Source organism: Myotis brandtii, unplaced genomic scaffold (assembly GCF_000412655.1).
Source record: "Myotis brandtii unplaced genomic scaffold, ASM41265v1 scaffold440, whole genome shotgun sequence".
NCBI lineage: Eukaryota > Metazoa > Chordata > Mammalia > Chiroptera > Vespertilionidae > Myotis > Myotis brandtii.
The window spans coordinates 4,445,026-4,471,564 of record NW_005366834.1 but is presented as its reverse complement, the minus strand read 5'-3'; the positions used below and the strand labels follow the sequence as shown (position 1 = coordinate 4,471,564).

Here is a 26,539-nt window from a genome sequence, read left to right as displayed (position 1 = left end):
AGCAGGCTGGCCGCTCTTGGGGAAGGTGCCTGGGGGGTGAAGGGGTTGAGCAAAAAGAAAAAGAAAAGAGAAAAACTCATGGACATGGACAACACTGTTGATTGCAGGGGGTAGGGAGGGTGAGGTGGAGGAGGACATAGGGGATATAGATTGTGATAAAATTTTAAAAATTAAATTAACTTAAAAGTAAAAATTATAATTCAAAATAATAAAAAATAGTGAAAACATATTCTAAAACATTGTGATAGTTTCTTAGAAAGTGTATCATTCTTGCACAGTATGATTCAAAAATTCGACTCCTAGGCATTAATCCAAGAGAACGAAAGCATATGTCTAAACAAAGACATAAACAAATGTCCAAGAATTTTATTTGTAATAGCCCAAAACTAGAACAACCAACCAAACATATGGCCACAAACAAATGAATGCACAATCTATGGTATATCTATATGTACCGTGGAATACAACCTAGCAATGAAAACAAATAAACAGCATGGTTGAATCTCAGAATAATTATAGTGAATGAAATAATCAGAGCCTCTGCTCCACCAAAACAACAGCAGCAGCGGCAGCAGCAGCAGCAGCAACAGCAACAGCAACAGCAACAAAATCAAACTACTGCATGATTCAATTTATATACTTTTTTAGAAGTCCATCAAATGCATAGCGACAGAAATCTGACCAGTGTTTTCCTAGGTCAGAAGGTAGAGATTACAAAGGGGCACATAGACAGTTTTTGGAGGTGATGGATATGTTCATTATCCTGATTGTGATCATGGTTTCTTGGATGTGTACAAATCACAAAAATTACCAAGTTGAAAAACTTAAATACATGCAGTTTATATGTTGCTTACACTTAACAAAACTATTAACAAGCAAAAACAAATGTGTTTATTTGCTATATCAAAGCTAACTTGATAAGAATATGGATATTTTAATACATGCAAAGGCAAAAAAAATAAAAAAGCTTCAGTGACTTACATTAACTCTATTCTAGGAGTAAAATCATTGCACTGTACGATGTTACCATGTGTCCTGGGAACAACTGTTCCACACTTTATAGAAAAATGTTTGGAAACACTTTATTAAATAACATTAAATGTTATGTTTTCTGTTTTTTTTTAAATGCAAGACTGAATATTGCATTGTTATTCTCCAAGAGGACTGTACAGATTGCAATAATTTTAATTCAAACCTTTTGACCATAAATTATATTTTCTTGCCATGTTTATTGTCATTTTCCCATACAGTATTCTAAGGAACACAATTTGAAGACACCAATATATCTTTATTAATGTTAGAATATCTAAAGAAAACTGGGTTTACTAATAGGTAGTAAACCGTATGAAGCCTGATCAAAAAAATTCTAAAGATGATTTTTTTAAAGTTAGTTTTCCACAAAATTCCTGAGAAGAAATGATGTTCAAACCTCAGAATGTATATCCCATTTATGGAATTTTCCATTAACATCATTCAATTAATTTTCTCATTCTCTGCCAATTAAGAATCATTAAGACAGCCTTGGCCAGGTGACTCATTTGGTTGGAGTGTCATTCCATGCACCTCAATATTGTGGGTTTGATTCCTAGTCTAGGCACATGCCTAGGTTGTGGGCTCCATCTAAGTAGGGGCACATATGGGAGGCAACAATCAATGTTCTCCTCTCAAAGCAATGTTTTTATCTGTCTATCTATCATCTATCTACCTATCTATTTATCTATCTATCTATCTATCTATCTATCATCTATCATCTCTCCCTTCCTCTCTGTCTAAAATTCAATTTTAAAAAAGAATCATTAAGACTGTAATTTGGGTTTATCATAATAGATTTCTAAGAGTCAGAAAACATGCTGATTAATCAACATGCATTGCATGGTCCTGTTGTGAGTTATTTATTCCACCCACTGAAACCTCAGGAAGGATTGACATTTGTGTTGGGCTTTACTATCCTTTTGAGTTATGCCAATCACTCCCTTAAGACCAATTAACTTATGTTCTGTGGCAAAAACTAAATTTTGTCCTGCACTTACAACACTTGGTCCCAGTCTACAAACCAACTTGACCCCATTGACTAATGACTTTCTCGGAGACCCTGCTGATCTAACCAGGGAGTTCTCTTTTTTAACTAACATTTTTAACTAACACCTTTATGACATCAATTATCAGAGACTAATTATTATAGAATCTCACAGAGCAATGTAAGAATTAGAAGTCAGGTTGCATTTGGGGCCAGTGAACTGCATTCTGTTTGTTAGTCATCATGTACAAAGTTAATTCTTAAGGATATCACATGGTTTGTAATCTTGTTCTAGAATTCAATTTTATGAATTACTTAAAAAATTCATACAGAAAAAAAGCATGCATACTGGTATATTTTATTTTAAATTTGAGAGCCAATTCATCATAGAGGCTGTTCTTTCTAGGCAAAGTGTTTCTGCATTTTGTGCAGTTATAATATAGCCAGACAGACCTCATAGAGAAAGCACTTTTGCATACATTTAGATTTCTAGTGGTAGTTACTGCACAAATAAAATACAGTATGGATATTCTGCTATAATTAATGTGCACCAATGTCAGTGATAACCTAGACCCTTCAATTACACACTTTATCTAGAGAATTGAATTTCCTGAAGATTAAGTTAGGTCATTAAGATAAAGAAAACCCATTTTGTCTTTTAATTCTGCAATTGAGTCAGCACACTTAATGGTATTGCTTTTAATAATATATGAAATTATATTAATACTAAAGGCCTGGTGTAAGAAATTTGTGTAAGGGGAGGGGGAATCCCTCAGCCCGGCCTACACACTCTAGCAATCCGGGACCCCTGTGGGATTGGGCCTAAACTGGCAGTCGGATATCCCTCTTGCAATCCGGGACTGCTGGCTCCTAACCACTCACCTGCCTGCCTGATCTCCTCTAACCACTCGCCTGCCTGCCTGATCGCCCCTTATCACTCGCCTGCATGCCTGATTACCCCTAACCATTCTACCTGCCTGCCTGATTGCCCCTAACTGCTCGCCTGCCTGCCTGATTGCCCCTAACCGCCTTTGCCTCAGCCCCTACCAACACAGCTTCGTCTGGAAGGATGTCCAGAATGATGTCCGAAAGGTCGTTTGGCTGTCTGGTCTAATTAGCATATTATGCTTTTATTATGATAGATATTTATTTCATTTCCCCTTATACAGAGATTTTTGACATATATATTTACTTTTTATTACCTACTAGAGACCTGGTGCACAAAAATTTGTGCACTCGGGAGTTCCCTCAGCCCGGCCTGTGCCCTCTCGCAGTCTGGGACCCCTCGGGGGATGGCCACCTGCTGGCTTAGGCGTGCTCCCTGGGGGATTGGGCCTAAGCTGGCAGTCAGACATCCCTCTGGCAGCCCGGGAGCCCTTTGGGGATGTCCACTTGCCAGCGGGGAGCAGGCCCAAGCTGCAGTCAGACATCCTTAGCACTGCTGAGGAGGCAGGAGAGGCTCCCACCACCACCGCTGTACTGGCAGCCGTCAGCCTTGCTTGTGGCAGAGCAGAGCTCCCCCTATGGGAGCGCACTGACCACCAGGGGGCATCTCCTGCATTGAGCGTCTGCCCCCTGGTGGTCAGTGTGTGTCATAGTGACCAGTCATCCCCAGTCGTTCTGCTGTTAGGGTCAATTTGCATATTACCCTTTTATTATATAGGAGTGCCTGGCCAGCCTGGGTGAGGGGCTGATGGCTGTTTGCAGGCTGGCCACAGTCCCTTCAGTGTGGGGGGGTGCTGCTGGGGTGCCTGGCCAGTCTGGGTGAGGGGCTGAGTGCCATTTTCAGGCTGGCTAAGCCCCCCAGTGGGGACCCTCACCCCATGATGGTGTGGCCAGCCTGGGTGAGGGGCTGATGGCTGTTTGCAACCCCCAGCCACCCATGCTCTCAGCGAGGCTGGCTGGAAGCAGGTATCTGGGATTTATTTAGCTTCTATAATTGAAACTTTGTTGCAATGAGTGAAGGCCACCCACCACTGGCTCAGGGCCAGCGGGAAGCTTGGCTTCCTCCATCGTCTGGGCAACCAAGCCTCCTGCTTGCTCCAGCTCCGTGGCTCCCAGGCGCCATCTTGGTTGGGTTAATTTGCATATAGTCGCTCTGATTGGCTTTTGGGCGTGGCTTAGGGCATAGCGAAGGTATGGTCAATTAGCATCTTTGTCTTTTATTAGTGTAGATTACATACTACATGTTGTATGTAATGTTAAAGATACAGATATTTCCCAGGTGATGTGGCTCAGTGGTTAAGCATTTAGCCATGAATTGAGAGGTCACTGATTGATTAAGGCACAGGCATAAGTTGTGGACTCAATGCCCAGTAGGGGGCATGCAGGAAGCAGCTGATTAATGATGTTTCTCATGTATGTTTCTATCCCTCTATGCTGCTCCCTTCTTCTCTCTCTAAAATCAATAAAAACTATATTTAAAAATAAAGATATTAATTATATGTCATCTTTGTACTAGGGAGCCCAAAGTCTAATGAAAAACAGATAAGTGATCAAACAATTATAAGCAACGTATATACTAGTTCTGTCATAAAATATAGATATGGTTTTTGGGTGATATTTTTAAACTGTGTTTACTTCACCACTATTGTCAATAAAGTATTTTAAAAATTAAAATAATATTAATGGAGGCAGCTCAACATTAACTAGATAATCTGAAACATATAAAAGTAGTTTTCAATAAGATATATAAATCTTTTAGCTGCCATTACAATAATAGCTAAATGCTAGTAACTATTGGTATACTTGTGCTAAATAGAAAATAATGGTTTCTATGTTAATAAAATATGCAAAGATGCTAGTACTCTAAATTATCATACTATATATTGTGATTGCAAAAAGCACATGTATGATTTAAATGAGAAAAATTGATACATAAAATATAAACCTTGCTATTGCTTGGTAGAAAAATTATAGATATTTTCTTGGGGATGATTAGTTGGGATAATATTCAAAATCTTGGTGTGCATTAACCATTTCCCAATGGTGTTGTGTTAATATAATTGTATAGATCTATGGCATTTTCTTCTAAATATCAATGACTGCCATGCGATCCCTGAGGGTAAAGTGACTCAGCAGACCAGCTTGTACAATATTTCTTTATTTCCTGCCTTCATCTCTGGTGACCAAGTTCATGGTCCAGCTCATTAAAACTGTTAAGGGAATATTGGGTATTCCCTAAACACATACCGCAGGGGCTGAGCACTGAGGATGCTGATTGGATAAAATCAAAGCCATTCACCTGCACCACAGTGTTCATCAAAAGTTGCAGTCTGCATTAACTCTTCAGAGATTCTACATGCTAGACCAGCAAGTTTCAACCTGCGTGCTGCAAGAAATTTAAAAACATGCAATACATGATTATTTAGTCAGGGGTACTGACCTCTTTTCCCTTAGGTTGTCAAACTTAAAAAAATGATAACTGCCAACACTACATAGCTATCCAGTGTGAATGAATCAAAATGATACCTATTTTTTTGCCAGATTGGAAAAATATGTATAAATATATAATTTTGGTAATTAGTTTACGTGTGCCATGAGATGAAAAAGGTTGAAAATCACTGGACTAGACAATTGCTTTTGATATTTTTTTCTCCACTTAAGTTGAATATGTCCCTTTGAAAATTAAATGAGAAAAATCCCTTCCTGATATTTCATTGCAACTATGGACTACATTTTCACCATGTTTTCTTTTTGGGAAAATTTCCTTGGAGTTACTGTGACTGAACTGTATTAGCAAAAATAATGCACGTAGAGATGTAATTTGTTTTAATTGTAGAAAATGTTACTAACTCTGAAATAATACTTTAAAATAAAGTGCAACTTACTTTATTTATGATCTATCATCACCAGATCAAAACTGATTAGTCTTTGAGTCACACATTTTATAATGCTAGGCATATTGAAAGATCTAAAAAATATTGACTCAAATTCAAATTGAAGGATAAAACTCCTTCTCCACAGGTGTCTCTGATGCTAACATATGATTGCTTTTGTTTATTGTAAGTTTCAAAAGTAAATTAAAACTCTTCTGCTTCTGTTAGAATCTAAATATTTTCTCAACATAACTAATGCAAATATAACAAACCTATGCAAATATTAAAAGCTCACAGCCTCAGAATTTTGCTGCAAGGTTTACATTGTTCAGATACTTGGATTTTCAATTCACATAGTATACCATTAGCAAACACACATACTCAGACACAGACTCATACACACATATTGAATTACAATACACAGGTAATAATAGACACAGTATTCTATAACTCTGATTGGAAATGTTAAATGATTTGATTGCTGGAAGGTATTTTTCTTAACACTATATGACAAGGAGCCCTCACATGAAACAAATCAGTGTTATGACTTCTCTGTAGCACATGTAAAACAGAAGAAAATGCATCATGCATTCCTCATGTCATGGAATAACAGAAGAAAAATGGCACTTGTGAAACTGACCTGAATATTTGTTTTCAGAAATATATCCTTGTGCAAGCAGCTGAGCCCTCATAGCAGTTTGTGTATGTGATGTATAAAGCATTGCATAAGCAAGAAAGCATTTCACAAGGTCAGAAATAAAACACATCTGAACCTGCTGTTAACATTCAGCCAAATATGCTGCAGATTTCCTGTAGTCATTTCTTTCTGTCACTACGGATCAAATGCCATGCAACCCACACAGAAAACGATGGCATGAATTCCCTTTCTGCAAGAATATACTTTGCAATATAAAAGGAATGAACTGTACCAATTCAGATGCAGAATCCCACTGCATTGCATCTTCTCAGACAACAGAAATCTTTAACTCTAATAAAAATCATTCATAAGGATTTCTGTCTGTGAAAGTAAATGTACAAGGTTAAAATACTGTATAGTGAAGATTCAGTTGAAATAAAACTCCTTAATAAATACAAGTATTTCCTTCTAAATCCAGAGTAAAAATAATGTGACAAGTGATGCGAAATAATTGGCACTGGGCCATTTCCCCCTTCTCCTGATCAGATCTTTTGTTATTTTTATGCTAAGCACAGTATAACCACATCCTAATTTCATGGCACATAAGTTGGTATATCTTGACATCAAAATAATATGGCTGTCAAGAATGAGAGACCTAAACATATAAAATACAAACAAGCAAAGGGTAGTAAGACAGGAAACTTAATTTTGATTCTTCACATTTCTAAACTCAATTTTACTTTTCTAGATGTTAACCATCCTATATAATAAAAGCCAAATATTCTAAGTGTCAAGTCGTCCGGTTGTCTGGTCAACCAATCAAAGTGTAATAAGCTAATGCCACTCAACTGCTCACTATGATGTGCACTGACCACTGGGGGCAAACGCTCTGACCAGTAGGTTAGCTTGCTGCTGGTGTCTGGGCCAATTGGGACTGAGAGAGATAAGCCGGACACACCCTGAAGCCCTCCCATAGTCCCTCCCCGGCTGGCCAACCTCCCACATCCCTTCCTGACCCCGATTGTGCACCAGTGGTGTCCCTTGGCCTGGCCTGCACCCTCTTGCAATCTGGGCTGAAGGGCCCCTCCCCCACCCCCACCCCCGTGCACATATTTCGTGCACTGAGCCTCTAGTTTCTATATTCAAGCAGTCCTGTTTTTTCAATTGATACTACTTTCAGGGATGTTGTAAACATTTCATTGTGTATCTGTTCATGATACCTGTATCTTGTCAAACTTTTCCCACATTCTATCTTACTGTGGCATCAGATGCTGTCCTCAAGTAATTGTTCTCCTTACTACTCAGAATTACCCATTTTTTGGCTAATCTTCCCAAAAGCTGCATTCCACAATATCTATATAGTAATTAATATTCACAACAGACCTTGTTTTCATTTTACAAGTGATTGTTATGATATGATAATCATTAGATACTTATGAGATGTTAACTCACTCTTCTAATGACATACAGTTAGTAGTAATTTCTTGAGCTATCACCTGAGTTGTCAAAGTCTAGCTAGAAAAGCCCTCTTCTCCACAACTAGAAATGTTGCCACCTCAGGTGTCGGTGTCCACCTGAGCTGTGGCTACTGTGATCTACATAAATGTTCATGAACACCCATTATGTCTGATAGTGGGACTTAAAAGCTGTGGACTACACTAGGCAGCAGTCTGCTAATTTAGTACCAACTTCCAGACTTTCTAACCCCAGGCCCGCAGTCAGCATCTTTGCCTCTATGCATCTCAATTCCCTCATTTGTGAAATAACCATAAAAATGTCAAATTTGTTAAACCTACTAGTGTGTGGTAACATCAAATGAGACCTAGAAGAAAAGTATTTCTAAAAGTGCATTTTAAAATGCATTCAAATTTAAAATTGTAGTGGCAGTAAAACAAAAGACAACACAGTAGACTAGATACACATTAACCTATAGGTTCAATGAAGACCTATCAATAAGTAGAAACAGAAGAGAAAAGATGTAATGCATTTAAAAAGGTATAGGCAAAAGGAAGCCTAAAGAAAAAAATTACATGGATAGATTTTTCTATTTTCATATCTTCATCACCCAACCCTGATGCTAATATCACCACTATGCCCATAAGATTATTGGAATAAATGTATCTTATTCTGGGATTTCAAAGATGATGAAAATTAACATAATTGCATAGAAAGGACTTCAGATGTCCTGCTTGGCAGTTCCCCAAAGGAAAATAACTTCTTCCTTCCCTCTCAATGTTCTCTACACCAGTGGTTCTCAGAGTTACACTGCTACCACCAGAAGCAGAAGCTCCTATGAGCATGTTGGGACTCCACGGGGCCCACCTCAACTTGTTGAATTCAAAGCTCAGGGGAGGAGTCCAAGTTCACTGTGTTAACAAGGTCTCTAGGTGACACCTATACACACTAACATTTCAGAATCACTGCTCAACACACAGACCTGACATCAAAGAAACCAGGCTTGCTGTGTGGTACAATAAGAAATGCGCCCATAGTGCCTATGTAGCTCCGCAGTCAGATACCTGTATGAAGGTCTGAGGTGGGGAAGAGCAGAGGTGGCCTTTGTTATTCAATGAATATTTAAATGTCTGCTCTGGGCTTGCCCCTGAGCTGAGTGCTGAGGTCACACAAGTGAATAAAGCCTAAGCCCTGCCTTTGCATATCTCAAGTAATTAACTGTAATGATGCAGGTTCTCAAATCAAGACACCTCATCAAACCAAGAGGGAGTCATCATTCCCAGGAAGGTGATATTTCAGCAGCGTCTTGACAAGCAATGCAGCATCTTGTCATATTTTAGGAGATCACCTAGTGAAGGATGCTTCAATGGAAAGCCAGCCCCAGCAGTGGTAACATGTTCAAAGCCATGGCAGCTGGAGGAAGTTTGCCTCCGTTGGAAAACTGACAGTAGTGGTCCAAGAGCCAAAAGCTAAAAAGCAGATGCGAAAATTGCAAGATAGGAATTGAAGATGTGAAACTGGGTCAGGAGAGTGCTAAACTGCATGTCATCCTAAGAAACCAAACTTGATTCTCTGTTGCTTATGAGAGTCACTGAAAAATTTCAAGACAGTGACAACCTGATAGGAGTCTAGTTTTAGGAGGAGAATGTAGGAGAAACTTAAGGCAAGACTAGATGCAAAGAAGATACTGAACTAGACATGATAAATGAAAACATGGTCCTAAACTCTGAAAGTGGTGATAAGGATGAAGAAGAAAGTATGATTTTCAGAGGTATTTATTTGTGCCACGAATAAAATTGGTAATATAAGAAAATAGAGTATTGGTTTTTGCCAAATCCAATTAGTTCCTAACATCTGACTCGTCCTAGATTTATGTCATGGGCTAACATTCAATAAGACTCCTCTTTACGAAAATGAATTATTTTAAGTGAGTGAATTTATTTCAAAATATGTCTTTATCTCCATCTCAGGCAGAGAGCTACTGAAACAATTTATGCTTCCATGGAATCTGTAGAACGAGTAAAATGTGAAACCCCTACAAGGTTAATGTGAGCACACATCTTTCATTTTAACAAAGAAAACTGAAGGAGTTACACTAGAAAAAACATTTTTAGGAGTGTAACAAAAAGAGGTGGGAAACACAGAAATGGGTTATTAGAGAAGTTTATGTAGTTCTGACAGTCTGATGGTGGACTTTCTGTTATATGGTGTCTCCTTCCATGAACATCTATTGAGGAAGCACAATACTTCTTTACAAGGTAAGGGCAGAGTCATCGGACAGACAGGTTTCCAATTTGGGTTGAACACAATAGGGAATGCTACAATTTCCCACTGGTATGCCTGCAAATATATTAGAACTTTAACATATTCATTTCAATTCACCCTTTAAAATTTTCCATTTCAGCCTGTGCTATTAATTTGAATAATGTATTAGTATAGCAGTATATATGCATAATTTATCATTACAAAATATACGTATTTGGGGAAAGATGTTCAGTCTCTTGCTGATTAAAGGAGTCTGAATGCAATCAAGAAGTTTTGGAGACCACTATTCGGAGCCTTGTTTTCTGAAAGTCTATCGCCAGTGGTCGGCAAACTCATTAGTCAACAGAGCCAAATATCAACAGTACAACAATTGAAATTTCTTTTGAGAGCCAAATTTTTTAAACTTAAACTATATAGGTAGGTACATTGTTATTAACTTAATTAGGGTACTCCTAAGGCTTAGGAAGAGCCACACTCAAGGGGCCAAAGAGCCGCATGTGGCTCGCGAGCCGCAGTTTGCTGACCACGGATCTAGACAAATGCTAATTCTGGCTCCAGTTTTCCATGGTCAATGGGGAACAAAAATAAAGAAAAAATGCAGAACATGCTTCAATTTAAAGAACTCTTTTTAATTTGCATTTGTTACTTTATGACTCCTGGGATTTAAAATGTTCAGACTTATGAGATCATTGTCATATTTTATTGCAAATTATTTTATTTGCATACTTATAATCCTTCCTCTAGTGAAATAATTGTTTGTATCCCTATTCTGATGAGTAGAAGTGGTAGTATTATAATGGCTAAAACTGTTCCTAGAAATTATTTGACCTGCAAAATTTCAAAGGCCAGGAACCTTTGGCATACAGACAATTTTGCTAGTTCTATTATTCTACTCTACCTTCCTTCCATGTACCCTTGGCTTTTGATACTGTGCTGATATGATTTGTCTCATCTAATTGCTATATATGTTAGAGACTATGCACTTTAGCCCAACACTAAATTAGTTTCCGACTAGAATGATTTGAAATGTCAGGGCGCAGCATCTTTCTAGTAAATCAAATACGATGTCTGTATTGAGAGAAATTCCAATTGGGGAGACAGTTAAACCATGGGTCCCTCACATTTTCTAGTTGGACAGATTTTGTAGAACACGCCTAAAAGGACTGAGGGGAACCACAGAGGTGTGTGTTTAATAGGAGGTGGAAGACTGTCTTAAACTTCTTCTGATTAATATGCTTACTTTCCCCTGAATATAGAGCATAAAGTTCAACATTTTATATGTTACTGTTTACATTTCAAAGTACCTACCAAGATTTGGTCTAGTCAAATTGGTTGAAAAACTCCCAAAATGAGAATTGTTGGAGGATCATCATCATTCACGTCAGACTCCTTTACGTATGATGGCTCTGTCTGAACAACAGTGTAACGTTTCCACGCATTGGGATAGAAGTGGCAGTGTATCTGTGCCATCTCTCTTTGTTCTTCAAAGAAAAACATGGATGCGCATTAGTATTCTAAGGTCTAAGTATGCCAGGTGTCTAGAGAATCCTGGAATTGTGAACTTGCTACCTTTACAATGTGCTGGTCTAGGAGAGGCTATGTAAGCACTAAGTGAACAGTATAAGAACAAATATTTCTTATGACACAGTCAAGTCCAAGTTTCCCTGCTTATTTGAGGCAATATAAAGCTTCAGGGCATCAGACAGGGCTACAGGCACTAAACATGTACAGGACTTGTTACAGAAGTAGGAGCCACCTGGCTCTGACCCATGCCTCTTCTCAGACTTCTATCTGAGAATTGGGGATAAAGTGTGCTCCGGCACACAACAGTGACACAGTTTTAATAAAGTGAGGTCAACTGTATTCACCACTGTCCAAGCCCAGCCCAGGCAGAGGAGACAGGGATTTAAAAGAACATGACACTCACAACTGCATTTTGGTCATGGACTCTGAGGTTGTTATGTTTCCATGTCTAAAATATACTTATTACAGCTCTTTAAAAAGACAATTATTAAATTGAATTGCAAATGTGATTTATAGCTGAACATGCTGAATTATTTAGTTTCTACGTGATTGCTAAATTTTAAAATTTACAAATCATGTGCCTAATACGCTCCCACCCATCCAGTTGGAGCTTCCTCTTCCCAACATGTTATGTTTTTTACATTAGCTGATTGACCTTCTCTAAAAGTCTAAGCAAGTCCTGATATTGCTACCTTTATAGTGTGCTGGTCTAGGAGAGGCTATGAAAGCACTATTTTATTGCAATGTTTTTTGTGTTTTTTTTACTTTCATACTTACAATCCCTCCTCTAGTGAAATAATTGTTTGTATCCTTATTCTGATGAGTAGAAGTGGTAGTATTATAATGGCTAAAACTGTTCCTAGAAATTATTTGACCTGCAAAATTTCAAAGGCCAGGAACCTTTGGCATACAGACAATTTTGCTAGTTCTATTATTCTACTCTACCTTCCTTCCATGTACCCTTCCTCCATTCCTCTGAGAATCACTTAGCTTTTGTAAAAGACCATATGAAATAATAGCAATATATAACAGCAAAATTCATAAAATATATGTTTTTGGAAAAAAAGTTGTAGAAATTCAATCCCCAAGAGATACATTCTTCATAAATCTAAATAGAAATATAGAACATAAGATTAATGATATGCACATATGTCAAATTTATTAATTTAAGAAACATTCCTTTATTGTTGGTCTGTAAATTTGCTTGATACGGGGGATAAAAGAATGAGAAAAAATAAAGTGGTTACCCTCATTGAGATTACATCCTAACTGTAGCAAATGAATGACTCAAATCATCCTCCAACTATGTATCTACCAATTTTTATTGTTATGAGGAAAATATAAGATGTGTTGAAAACATGTGAGAGGAAGTCTAATTCTAGTGTTTGGAATGTAAAAAATTCCCTAAAAATTACAATAATCATATAATATAATGAATTCTAAAAATAGGAGGTGCGTGACATCTTAAAAAAATCAAAAAGAAGTAAGCCAGTGTGGTTGAAGGGCAAATTTAAGGAGAGTATGAAATGATGTGAAGTCTTTTATCCAAAGAGCAATGGAAAATCCATAGCAGAGATTTGGGTAGGAGAGTGGTATCAAGAGATTTCTGTTTAAAATATTTTGGGATTCAGTATTGAGAATAGTTCTGAGGGGACAGAGAGAGGGTGGGGAGATATCTCTTAGTATCCTATTGAGTAGTTTATAAAATATACTAGAGGCCTGGTGCATGGATTTGTGCACCGGTGGGGTCCCTCAGCCTGGCCTGCACCCTCTCGCAATCTGGGACCTCTCAGGGGATGTCCGACTGCCGGTTTCGGCCCATTCCTCGCAGGCAGGACTGGCCTGCGGGGATCCGGCCGAAACCGCAGTCTAACATCCCCCGAGGAATGTAGTAGTATGTGAAGAGGCGACCACGGAGGAGCCTGAGCCAGGGCCTGGCACCACGCTGCTCCTGCTCTTCCTGGCCCCACTGCGCCTGCTGCCTCTGCTGCTGCTGAAGCAGTAGAAGCTTGCGCCACCGCTGTGCTCACCAGCCATGAGCCCGGCGTCTGGCACCCGTTGGTCAGCTGGGCTGTACTCCTGCTGTGGGAGGGCACTGACCACCAGGGGACAGCTCCTGCATTGAGTGTCTGCCCCCTGGTGGTCAGTGCACATCATAGTGACTGGCTGAACAGTCGAACAGCGGTCGAACTGTCGAACGATCAAATGTTGGACCAGTCACTTAGGGTTTTATCTATAAAGATAATAGCCTGTCGGCCTCACATACTTTCTCAATGAGAGACATCCAGCATGGAAAATATTTTTTATAGATTTTTCTCTCAAAGAAAACAAGACCCTAAACAGTCATACAAATTAAAGATAGAACAGCACTAGGTAGGACATTACATAATTCCCACATATTTAAGGTAAAAAGCAGTAGTTCCTTAAGAGATTAAGGCAAAATATTTGCATTCTATTTCATTTACACACACTGCCTACCAATTGAAGAGTAAAAAATTGAGAAATGGAAGCCAAAAAGAAACTAAACAACATTTCCTTTCCCTTGATGTTTATTTTTACAATAGCAACAGATATCTCAAGCTATAATGAAGCAATAGGATAGAATGTGATCATTATTCAAAACCTTCCCTAATATTCACTAAATACCCCTCACAATGTTAATCTTCCCTAATGTGGTCAAACATTATCTGATCATCATTTTTCACAATGATCAGTTTTAATTTTACGTTAACCTTAAATATCCATATTTTTCACAGATATAAAGATCAATAGAAAGTCAGGTTTATTTAATTTGGAGGTGAAAACAGTTTTTATTGCCTTTTGTTAAGTTGGGGGGTTTTTTTTAGATGAAAACTGCATATTAAGATAAAAAGACTTGTTTTTCCTTTAAAACCAGTATACATTACACATGCCTAGAGTTGTTTATATTTAGATCTTTGAAGACTGCTGCTTTTGTTGACTGATTTTCAAACTATATTTCACAGCAAGTTGTTTACAGAGTTTAAATCTGTTAAATTTGAAAGACTGAAAAGTCAAAATGAGAGTTTCTGTTCTATTTCTAAAATATGCTTATGCATAAAAATGAAAACAGGGAGGGAAAATAGTTGCACTTACCTAATAAGCTTTTAAAATACCAAGAATGAAATATGATCAAAGAAAACAAATAACCATTAGAAAGTGGCAAAACCCTAGCCAGTTTGGCTCAGTGGATAGAGTGTAGGCCTGCAGACTGAAGGGCCCTGGGTTCGATTCTGGTCAAGGGCACATACCTAGGTTGCAGGCTGGTTCCCTGGTCAGAGCATGTGTGGGAGGTAACCAATCAAAGTGTCTCTCTCTCACATTGATGTCTCTCTTTGTCTCTCCCCATCACTTCCACTCTCTCTAAAAATGAGTGGAAAAATATCCTTGGGTGAGGATTAAAAAAAAAGAAGAAGAGGAAAGCAACAAAGAAGTTGCCAAGAAAGTTGTATTGTTTCTAAATCAAAACTAAGAATTTAGTGTACTAAATCACTTTGCCTTGAATAGTTAGCACTGTTGTACTTCATGCATAGGAAACCACAGTCAATGGTACTCAGATATAGACAATTATCTATAGACAATTATCTATAGACAATTATTATAGACATACATTTCTATGATCTAACATTTGGTTGTATATGATATTCTGGGATCACAGTGGTCACAGGTAACCCTTCAATTCTATGAGGTTATTATGAATTCATACATAGGAACAATAAAGTTGGGGTGATATTTTAATTTGTTGACATTGGAGAGAGATCTCTAATCTAAAATGCTTAGTTAAATGAAAGGGAATGCTATACATTCATAATAAAATTAAACATACCTGTACAAGCACACACAGTAACTGCTCAGGAATAGGTGTGGAGTGTGCTGGGGATGGAGGAGGAAGATCCGATTGGAAAACGGCTCAGCACAGTACCTTTCTCATTGCAACCAGGACGGCCCGGCCATGGCCTGAATGGGCGGCGGTTTCATGTGTGCGCTTGGGACCCACATGCTCGTGGCAGCGGCAGTTCTCCCGAAACTTCACTGATTCCAAATAGTAAACAGCTATAACGTCAAAGAACAGACAAATCCTCTGCAACTAGAGGCCCTGGACTTTGCAACGCGACTGAAGGAAACACCATTTAAGGAGGAGCTAGAAAAACCGGAAGTGTGCGACCAGAGGCTTGTGGGATTGTGGAGGCCACCTGGGAGCCTAGAGGATTGTGGGATTGTGGAGGCCGCGGGGCCCCTGCTGCTTGACCGTGAACCTGTTATTGCGCAGGTACATAGTCAGCTCTATAGTCCTCAGTCTCGCAGTATTTGGATGTGACTGCTGGCGGGAAATTATTTCTACTGAGGTTTGCTGTTCCCTTGTGGGGAGGAAGATCAGAATTAAAGGCTTCACTTGTTACCTTGGTTTGAAGCCAAGGAGAAGAGCCAAGAGTACGACCAGCTCCACGAGGAGCACACACGCACCTCCCAGGAGCTGCAGGTGCAGCCACCGCAATCCAAGCCTGCAATGAAGCCATCAGGATCTTGGAAGAGTAGGGCCGGACTCAAGAGAAGTGCAGCAAGGGGTATCTGGAGCACTTCGGGCAAGCGGGCAATGAAAACGAGATGCAGAGGATCCTGCTGAACATAACGGCTCAAGTCGCGCATCCCCGAGATCCCCTGAGAGCCGCGTGAAGCTGGAACAGGAGCTGCGGACACAGACCTTGGACAACGGGGACATCCATAAGCCCATGAACAGCCTGAAGCCAGACCTCATGCAGCTGCGCAAGATCCGAGACCAGTACCTGGTATGGCTCCCCCAGAAAGGCGCCCGGCAGAAGAAAATGAACGAGTGGTTGGGAATCAAAAATGAGACAAATGAGATGAAGACTAGTATGCACGGATGGAGGATGAGGATGACCTCCCCCACCTGAGGAAGAACCTGGTATATGGGCAAGATCAACCGCATGCAGGCTGAGGAAATGCTGAACAGCAAGAGGGAGGGTACCTTCCTCATCCATGAGAGCAGCCAGCGGGGCTGCTATGCCTGCTCTGTGGTGGTGGACGGTGATACCAAGCACCATGTCATCTACCGCACGGCCACTGGCTTGGGTTCTGCGGAACCCTACAACCTGTACGGGTCTCTGAAGGAGCTGGTGCTGCATGACCAGCACCCCTCCCTCATGCAACACAACATGCACTTACCTTCACACTGGCATATCCTGTGCGAGACCTGGGGCCCCCCACCCCCACTGACTCATACAGAGCAGGACTCCATCTTTCTGTCTGTCTGTTTCTCTTCTTTGTGAATTTTTCTCTGTCTCAATCTCTCTCTTGCTTTCTCTGAGTCTCTTCCTGTCACTCTTTCTATCCCCATTTCTGTCTTCTCTGTCTCCCTTAGTCTCTGTACCTCTAAGTCTCTGTTAGAGGAGCATACCTCCTCCACCCCATGCCCCCTTTCCCCAGGGGCACTGCCCTCCCCTGGCTCTGGCTGCCCCCACCAGTTCCTACAGTTCCCCCAAGCTCCCCCTGCCTGTCCCTGCCATGTTTACAAAGGCCCCTCGGGTGCTCAGCCCCAGCCTGGTGCCCTGATTTTTAAGCCATAGACCTGGAGTCAGGGCAGGAAGGAACTTGCTGGGCCACTTCCAAGAAACTCAGCTGTGACATTTGGGGCCGGGCGGGTCCCGACACCCCACAGACCCAACTTTCCCTCCAAACCCTGAAGTAAAACCCACACCGGTTACCCCCACATGGAGCTGCTGCCCAGAAGCCCTCCTCCCCCAAAAGCTAAATTATTAAAAATAACCTCAGGAGCTGGGCCCTCTCTGACCCCAGGCTTCCCAGGAACCGCGGCTGCTGCAGGTACTGCTGGGCCAGCCGAGAGGCACTGCTGCCCACAGCACCTCCGCTTGATGCAGTTTCAAGGCTTCTCCTTGATCGTGTTGGGTTCTGATTTTGTTCTCTTGACTGTAAACCCATTTTTTCCTATTTTGGGACAAGAACCCCGGTTTTCTATGCTCCCATGGACCCCCCCCTCCTGCCTGCCCAGCTAGGCTGGTAGGTGGGTTTTGTATGGTATGTTGATACTGATGTGGATATAAAACATTGAACTCAAAAAAAAAAAAAAAAGGAAAATGGGATAGTGACGAATAAGAAACTTTGGAGACAGTGAAGGGCAGTTTGTCCAGACTGTTGAGAGCTAAGAATTAGAGTTTATTTGGTATAAAAATCCTGCTAATAGCACCTGATGCCTGAAATCTGAGCACTCTACTTTTAGGTTTTCCAGTTCACATTTTTGGAGACTGCTTATTAAACATTCCTGGTTGGGAAGTGTTTGTATAGAAGCCCATAAGTATTAAGTATTTGCTGTGTTTACCATGCTTAGCTCTCTGTAAGGAATATGGAATAATGTTAAGCACCTCATGTTCTCAAGAAGCTTCACTTTTAAAATAAAAAATAAAGAAGAAATACAAATATTTTTTAAAAAGAAGAAGCTTGAGTTTTAGGGGTGAAATCAGGCAGACAGTTGAGCGGTCAGGGGCGATCAGGCAGGCAAAGCGGTTAGGGGCAGATTGGGCCTAAACCGGCAGTTGGACATCCCCTGAAAGGTCCCGGATTATGAGAGGGTGTAGGCTGGGCTGAGGGACCCCTCCTCCGGGCACAAATTTTGTGCCCTGGCCTCTAGTATATGTATATATAAAAGTCAAAGGAATACAAATGTGAAATGTGATTGATTACTCTGTAAATTGAGGAAGATATCTAATATTTCAATGATTGAATAAGGAAATGCATATAAATTATGAAGTACATTACAAATAATGGGTGTTCTGCAAAGTTTAACTCAATTTTCTCTTTTATTTTTTGTTAATTGTGTTTAGGTATCTTCTTTTCTAAAAATAGACCTAGTCAAAAAACAAAGAAACAAATAAACAAATAAGCTCAACCTTATCTTACCATAACCTCCATTGAATAACATAAAATTTCTCTGTGGCTTTTCATCTTTAAACTCCTCAAGCACATAGACCATACTTGCTATTTCCATGCCTCATTTACCATTATTACTAGTTTGTAATCCAGCCTTTACTCCTCAGCTTTATTTTTTTTTAATGCCTAGCAACCAACAGTAGGATATAAATAATTGATTCAAGAGAAAAACACAATTCTGAAGCTGGAATGCCCAGTTAAAATCCTATATCTGCAATTTACTAGTCATGGTACCCTGAGCTTTTTTCCCCCCTTCTTATTCATTGTACCTTATCTGTCATAAAGAGTTTTAAAATGAGATGAGTTCATACAGTCTGGGACAGAGTAATTGTTGATTGCACGTTAGTTATTATTTAACCTTGTTGAGTCCAATGTCATTTTGTCCTTTGTCCTATTTCATCTTCAGTATTTGACATTTTGACACCTGCTTCTTTTTTTTAAATATATTTCTTTATTGATTTCAGACAGTAAGGAAGAGGGAGAGAGAGATAGAAACATCAATGAGAGAGAATCATTGATAGGCTGCCTCCTGCACGCCCCCACTGGGGATGGAGCCTGCAACCTGGGCATGTGCCCTTGGCCGGAATCGAACCTGGGACCCTTCAGTCCGCAGGCTGACGCTCTATCCACTGAGCCAAACCAGCTAGGGCATACACCTGCTTCTTCTTGAAAATCTTATTTTAATTACAATACATTGAATGCATTGTCCGTTTATTCTGTCTACTCTTTCTTCTCTTTTGTCTATTGGCATTCCTCTACCTCATTCCCTCAGTATTGGTCATTGAAAATCTGTCCTTGACTTTTCTGCTGGTCTCTCTGGGTGCTCATGACTTTAGTAAATTACCATTTTGTAACTAAAATCTATAAAATATATTCAATGACAACCGAATATGCACCTCAGTCCCTTTATAACTCCCTAATTTACATATGAATAAAAACATTAAATCATCCTTTGCAAACACTTTAAGACAATTGCTAAATTCATTAGATATCAAAGTCAATATTTTATATATTCCTGCACCCTGGAAATTATAAAATACTTCCATCTGTCCTATTTCTTTCAAAGAGTCTTCTCTATTACATTGTAGAAACCTAGAAAATATTTTCAGCTCCTTGTTTACTGAGTACATGGTAAAACTATACTTCTCTACTCCCTTGTGTACGTGTGCAACCGTGCAAATAGTTATGTCCCTTGAGTTTTGAGTAGATGTGCCATGTTATACTTAATTGTCAGCATTCTCCTTCCCTCTGTTACTGCAACTGTCAACATACAAGGTGATGGCTATGCCATTAGCTTGGGTAACAGCAGAACACAGGGATTAAATTATCAGCTAATACAATGGACATTCGATAGGCAACATGCATATCAACATTTATTGTAATAAACCATTGACATTTTGAGGTTGTTTGATTCTGTGGCAGAACCTAGCTTACTCTGACCCTATCTTGACTTTCATTCTACTCTGATGGTTAGCTTCTAGAATTAAGTTGGCAAGATGCCACATTATTTCTTATCTTTATTTTTTTAAGTGAAAAGTAAAAGCTGACAGAGAATAGAGACAAAATGCACATGAATTAGCATTTGACTCTGAATTTTTACTAATTATTAGGTTCTTGGTATTTTGATGAAGAAATGATAACTTGCTCACTTGTTCATTCAAGCAGCAGCCAATCAGCACTTGATAATTTACATGCTCTAATCTTTCTCTCCCTAATGCTGTCTCACTTTCATACCACTTATTAGCCCTTCCTCAGAAAATTTTCAGGTCTCTCTAAAGTCTGCCATGTCAAGGTCAAAGTCCTTTCTCTGTGGCTGTTAATCCTTTAATGATCCAATGGAAATTCATATCATTTGACTCCCCAAGTCATAATTTCTATTACAGTGGGAAAGATGGCTTAGATGACCCTGAGAAACCACATTTTCATCTTAAAAAATGTCTCATGCTGTTTCCCAAATCTGAGAGTTATTCACATTTTTCTATATTTCTAAATTTGAGCTATCCTTCATGTCATTTTTAACTCTTTTATTTTTTAAAAAATATATTTTATTGATTTTTTTACAGAGAGGAAGGGAGAGGGATAGAGAGTTAGAAACATCGATGAGAGAGAATCATCGATCAGCTGCCTCCTGCACACTCCCTACTGGGGATGTGCCCGCAACCAAGGTACATGCCTTTGACCGGAATCGAACCTGGGACCTTTCAGTCCACAGGCGGATGCTCTATCCACTGAGCCAAACCGGTTAGGGCAACTCCTTTATTTTTTATAAATTCTTTATTTCTTCAATGGAAAGCTGTGATTTCATCAATTACAGCAAGGGTAATTACAATCTCCAGTGCCAGAGCAATGTCTTATACACAGCAGGCACTTAAAACACTGCTGAAAAAAGAAATGAATCTTGCCCATGCTTTAGGAGATAATATATTCATTATTATATTGACATTCTTGATCAATAATTTTGTTTTGATTAAACAATGTCCTGTTTAACTTCAACAGCATGATCAAGTTTTCAATTTAAACACTTAGAGTGTAAGTTATATAATTAATACAGTTATCAGATACCTAAGAGCTTTAATTGGGATGAAAAAGGTTGTCTATTAAATTTATTAATTCATTTAACCCAAACATGTTGCCTTACTGAACAAAAGAGCTTTCTTCTTCCACAAGATAGTTCTCACTTGGCCATCTCCCTTTTAACTATTCCCCTCCCTTTTACTCTAACACTAATGCCAGGAGTATGATAGAAACCTATTAATCTGTCATTTTATTAGTCTAAAGGAAATTTGACATTTATATCTTTTCTGAAATCAATAAATATTAGTTTATACATGTTTTTCTTCAATCAGCACATATCTATCTGGTGGTACTGAATTGTATTAAAATTATATTGGTGCTAAAATTGTTTATTACATAAAACAGAGCTTGCTTAATGTTTTCAGAAAAATGGTGTGAAACTGCCCAAAAGAATATTCTAAAAAAAGTTTTTGGCAGGAAGTTTTTATCTGAGTACCTCTTCCTAAGAGATGAAGGGAGAAATAGTACAAAGGTTTAGAATATGCTTTATTACTTCTGTTTTTCTGTTTTGTGTGTAATACATATGTATGCATATGTATATGAATATATGTGTAACACATAGATATATACGTATACATTAAACACATAGATATATAAACACACAAAACATGTTATATAGATGTAACATCTTTATATTCATATACCTACAAGAGGCCTGATGCATGAAGATTCATGCAAGAATAGGCCTTCCTTCTCCTGGCTGCCAGGCACTGGCTTCCTTCTTGTACCCAGGACCCGGGCCTTCAATCTGGCCACTGCCTTCCGCCTTCCACCGGGCTGGAGCCGCTTTCTGCCTTCACTCCGGCCCTGTCACCCTCCTGTAGCTCCCTCCACCCCTCATAGCAAACGTCCTGCCCCACCCCACCCTGGCCGCTCCACGCCTATACGCATGCTGCCCAGAAGCCTGGAGTGGCTGGGGCAGAGTAGAACGCCTGCGTCATCGCCATGGCGACAACACAAGCATCCCAGCCCATCTGCCACCATCTTTGTCCCATCAATTTGCATATTCCCTCCTTATTGGCTGTGGGTGCCACAATCTTTGTTGTGAAGTGACAGTCAATTTGCATATTCCAACTTTATTAGATAGGATATGTGTATATATGAATATTTGTGTAATATATACATATATTATACACACATATATGTGTATAGATATATGCACATATATAACTATATGTATGTACATACAGATATATGCAGATATAGACAGAAATATGTACAATTACCTTTCAAATTTCTTTAGATAATAGTAAGTATTCCAAGAAGGCTACCCCTGTATACTGCCAAAATATGAGTTATGCATCTACCATTTTTTTTTCATTAAGATAATAATTGTTTACTTGGTGTAATGGCTACATTTGACAATATGATGAAATATGTGAATTCTCTTTAAAGCATATGTATAAACTTCCACAAATAATTCATGGAATTTCTGGATACTCTAACTCAACCATCAGTGTAATATATAGAACCCTTATTAGTTACTGATCTAAAATGTATTTATTTAGCAATTAGTTCATTTTTAGAATTTGGAATTCCACAATTCCATGTTAGATCTGCTACTAAGAATGTATATGGTCTTAGGTTCTTATGTCTTAGTTTTTTTATCTAAAAATGCAATGATCAGAATACACTACATAAACTTCAGTACAAAGTTCCTATTATAGCTATGGGTTATCTACTATTTTTAGTAAAAGTGAATTAAAGCACTGACAACTTTGGGATATCGATATGTGTCTATCTATGTTATTGATAAATGTTCTGTGGTTTTGTGTTTCATCAGAACTACCAACACTAATCCCATTTTTTCAAAATGTATTTGTATTGATTTCAGAGTGGAAAGGAGTGGGTTAGAGAGAAATAGAAACATTAATGATGAGAGAGATTCATTGATTGGCTGCCTCCTGCACGCCCCCTACTGGGGATTGAGCCTGCAACCTGGGCATGTGTCCTTGACCAGAATCCAAACCTGGACCCTTCAGTCAGATGCTCTATCCACTGAGACAAACCCGCTAGGGCCCCCCCCCCCCACACACACACACACTTTTTTTTATAGTGCAGCACTCATTTCCACAGAGATTAAGCTTTTAGGATAGATGGGAATATTAAGAAATACATGCTAATTCTCTTTAACATTATATCTGAATATATTAAGTTGAATTCTATAAACTAATACATACATGCACACAGCAGTCAGAAACTATTTAATAATTTCTAGATGAAGTTATAGGAAAACATTGAGAAATTTTTTCTTCCTGCCACTATTTGTTATCATATTTCTCTTATACCATCTCATTTCTCTTATTTCCTTTACAAACTCAAAATAGATGTAAATTTCCAAATTTATATATAGGGTTCAATTAATGCCTTATCTGATTACAAAGCCAAAGAATTTTCAAGTTAATTCAAATTTAATAAACTTGACAGCTTCTATTTGCAGAAAGAACTGCCTCATATTACCACCATGTTATTTCATTAAATTTAAGTAATTATGGGTGTTGTACAAAATAAAGTTGTTTTTATCTTTAAGGAGATAACAGTAGCTAGCGTTGGAATAATTTTAATACTATGATATTACAATATTTATTTAATTACTAGAGGTCAGGTGCACGGATTCGTGCACAGGTGGAGTTCCTTGGCATGGTCTGTGGGGATCAGGCTGAAACCTGCAGTCCAACGCTCCCTGCAGCTCCTGCTTGCTGCTCCCACTCATCCTGGTGCTGCTGTGCCTGCCTCAGGCTTGCACCCAGTCAGCTCTGATCGGGAGGGGCTCCTGCCACCACAGCAGCACTTGCCAGTCGTGAGCCCTGCATCTTGCCCACTGGTCAGCTGAGCAGCGCTCCAACTGTGGGAGCACACTGACCACCAGGGTGCAGCTCCTGTGTTGGGAGTCTGCCCTCTGGTGGTCAGTGTGTGTCATAGCAACTGGTCATTCCACCCTTTGGTCAATTTGCATATTAGCCTTTTATTATATAGGATAGATAACCACAATGTCATTATTACTTAGCTATAATGTAATAAGAGAAGTAAAATTACTATTTCAGCTTTTTCTTAATTTCATCATTTCTAACATTTTTAGTCACTTTATAGTGTATTTAATAGAGTTGGAGGGGGAATATGTAAGTAAGGCTAAAACAGAAGCCGAAACAAATTTTATTTTTTAATTTTGTTTTTTATATAGTATTAAAATAATTATGAATATGCATAGTAATATGGTTACTGTCACATTTTTAAAATATGATTTCATTAACAAACTGGCTACTTTATGGACAAACTAGAGGCCTGATGCTTCTCTCTGGCACCCGAGACCCAGGCTTCCCTCCTGCTGCCAGCAGGCACCCAGGACGTGGGCTTCTCTCGCAGCACCAGGTTTGACTGGAAGGTCGTCCGGCTGTCCGGTCTAATTAGCATATTATGCTTTTATTATTATAGAAAACGTTCTATGATTAATGTTAATTTTTGAAGAGAATAAACATAGCTCATGAAAAACATAGCATCATTGTGAGATACTGAATTAACTTGAAAATTCTTTGGCTTTGTAATCAGATAAGGCATTAATTGAACCCTATATATAAATTTGGAAATTTACATCTATTTTGAGTTTGTAAAGGAAATAAGAGAAATGAGATGGTATAAGAGAAATATGATAACAAATAGAGGCAGGAAGAAAAAAGAAAAAAGGAGAGAGAAGCATGGCTAGCATTTTATTTGTATGTATTTTTTTTTTTTTAGCATTTTAGTTTGTGTACTTGTGTTTTGCCTTAAAGAAAACATTTAAAGTGTATGCTATTCTATATTTTCATTGCTGGATATCTGTGTATTGATTACTAATCTCAGTAACAATTTGAGGAACTCTTTTCTTTGTGAATGGTAGAAAGTTTTAAAGACATAAATATCATATAGGAAACATCAGAATACAGCCTCACGTTCAATAAAAAGAAAATCAAACCAATGTCTAGACAAAAAAATTAACTTTCTATTAATAGCAGAAAATAATAAATTATTAGCCTGCTATTTTCGTCTGAGATATGCTATCATAAATAAATTAAATTGTTTTGTTTAGAAAATTTTATCCTCTTTTTCAGAGAGACATGTAATCACCAATAAATTTCTGTGCACTGCTTTAAATTTCAGCAAATGTTAGAGCAGAATAAATTCTAAATGAAGCATAATTCTTTGCTCACAGTTGTGTAAAGAAGCATTTATTTAAATGTAGTTTCATATCCCTTGTCTTGGAGGCAGAATTCAGATTATTCCAAAATAAGGACACCTCTATTTAAAATTTTATATTAGAGGATAATACTTTTTTTTTGTTGTTCTATCTTTAAAAGACATGTTATTTCTATGTTTTGACTTTTAAAAAGGAAGAATTTGATATAATACATTTACTAATTACATCTCAAGTATTATACTTTACTATGACAAATATCTATCAGGGCAAAATGACCTTCATTGTTTTATAGAAACAATTTCCCAATTGAAATAGCATGGGCTTCAAGTAACAAGGCTCATTGAACTTAAAAAAATAAGTGGAAACTATGCTTATGTGAATACTAGAGGCCTGGTGCATGAATTCGTGCATGGGTGGGGTCCCTAGGCCTAGCTGGCAATCAGGGCTGAATAGGGAGGGACCAATCGGGCCCTGCCGGCCGAGGGGTAGGGACAGAGGGAGGGACTGCAGGCTGATCAGGGCCTGCTGGCCAGGGGGGAGGGAAGGGCGCAGCAGGTTGGCCGCCAACCCCAAGGAGGGAGCCAGCCCTTGGCCCCCCTGGGAAAGGGGTTGCATCTGCTGCCACCCATCCCTGATTCCCCATCCCAGCCCAGGGCCCGAAGGCCCCAGTGGAGTTGGGAGAGAAGGCGATGGTCGCTGGACTGGGTGCAGAAGGGTCAGATGCTGGACACTGACACCACCAGCCGGCCGTGGGAGGTTGGCTGTTGGAGCACACTGACCACCAGAGGGCAACTCTTCATTGAGTGTCAGCCCCCTGGTGGTCAGTGCGCATCATAGCGACTGGTCAACTGGTCATTCTGGTTGTTTGGTCGTTATGGTCACTTCGGCTTTTATCTAAATAAACGAGAGGCCCAGTGCACAAAATTCGTGCACGGGAGTGTGTGTCCCTTTGCCCAGCCTGCACCCTTTCCAATCTGGGACATCCCTCTCACAAACCAGGACTGCTGGCTCCCAACCGCTTGCCTGCTTGCCTGCCTGATTGCCCCTAACAGCTTCTGCCTGCCAGCCTGATCCCCCCCTAACCACTCCCCTGCCAG

The 26,539-nt window shown here is 39.3% G+C and overlaps 1 protein-coding gene and 1 pseudogene across 3 annotated transcripts in view; one reads left to right on the top strand and one right to left on the bottom strand.

Moving 5' to 3' along the window:
- Positions 1-26,539, bottom strand: part of CDH18 (cadherin 18, type 2) — a 686,463-nt gene that overhangs the window by 527,905 nt on the left and 132,019 nt on the right. The window lies entirely within an intron of this gene.
- LOC102263125 overlaps positions 9,626-26,539 on the top strand; it is an 83,958-nt pseudogene continuing 67,044 nt past the window's right edge.